This window comes from Nesoenas mayeri (genome assembly GCF_963082525.1).
Source record: "Nesoenas mayeri genome assembly, chromosome: 7".
Classification (NCBI taxonomy): domain Eukaryota; kingdom Metazoa; phylum Chordata; class Aves; order Columbiformes; family Columbidae; genus Nesoenas; species Nesoenas mayeri.
The window spans coordinates 33003151-33003693 of NC_137551.1; positions in this window are offsets into that span (position 1 = coordinate 33003151).

Consider the following 543-nt stretch of genomic DNA (forward strand, 5'->3'; position numbering starts at 1 on the left):
GGAAAAGCTTTTATAGAGGATTTGTATAGTGTTAATCTTTATTTTGTGTATTTAATTTTATTGAATATTACACTATATTTTTTGATTAAATGTGTAGTATAAGTCTGTATAAATATGTGAATTTTATTTTTCAAAGTCAACTCATTGACAAGGTATTTCATATTTTGTTTGGAGTCATGAGTTACTGGCAAAAGCTTGGTCTGTCTTATCAAATTAAAAGGAAAGAGAAAATAAGCAAAGCTCAAACTATCCAGTTTGCATCCATCTAAACTGTACCCTTGCAAGTAAATCCACAGGAGCTGAAGGCTGGAATTCACTATGAGGTTTTTGATCAAGTTCAGATCATCTATTAGTAAAGTAAAAGGCAAATATTTCCTGATTTCAAAAATGAGCTCTCCTTGAAACATTGGGGAAAGTAGTATTCTGAGTCTATAGCTATTAGTCACTACCATTTAATGAAGTTTAAACTAACCAGTTGTGTAATATGAAGCCCCCAACCAACCACACAACATCAGGTAAACGAGTAGGTATGAATGCTCCTTT